The following is a 396-nucleotide window of genomic DNA, read 5'->3' as shown; positions in this document are numbered from 1 at the left end:
TCTGATAGGAGTGAGAAGGAAAGCGATAGAGTAGGAAAGGAGAAGTAGTAGGAAAAACACTTGTAGTAATAGAAAGGGAAAGGTGAATTTTACTAATCTGATCATTTTCTTTACATACTTCGTGAGCTCCTGTTCTTCATAACTGCGGAATAGAAATTATTTCGTCTACCTTCAGAGAGCATGATTCTTAATTATCAATTAGTATAGAAAACAGTCATTAGTGGCTTCATACTTTTAAGACAATCTTCTTCAGCTTAAAATAATACATATTGAGAAATACGAAAAGTCGAATATATGAGAAAAAACGTGTATTGTACATTACATAATGTAGTGTGACCCCCGGTATAGGAAACGAGAGAGAGTCTTATGCAACTTCTAATGATTGTACTTACGGTG

At 34.1% G+C, this 396-nt stretch overlaps 1 protein-coding gene across 1 annotated transcript in view; it reads left to right on the top strand.

Moving 5' to 3' along the window:
• The window catches only part of LOC119586591 (serine protease inhibitor 88Ea-like), an 11,480-nt gene that overhangs the window by 1,965 nt on the left and 9,119 nt on the right, over positions 1–396 (top strand). The window lies entirely within an intron of this gene.

The sequence above is a fragment of the Penaeus monodon genome, chromosome 21 (assembly GCF_015228065.2).
Source record: "Penaeus monodon isolate SGIC_2016 chromosome 21, NSTDA_Pmon_1, whole genome shotgun sequence".
NCBI classification, from domain to species: Eukaryota; Metazoa; Arthropoda; class Malacostraca; order Decapoda; family Penaeidae; genus Penaeus; species Penaeus monodon.
Note: the sequence above shows the minus strand (reverse complement) of the source record. Positions and strands in the feature narration are given on the sequence as shown.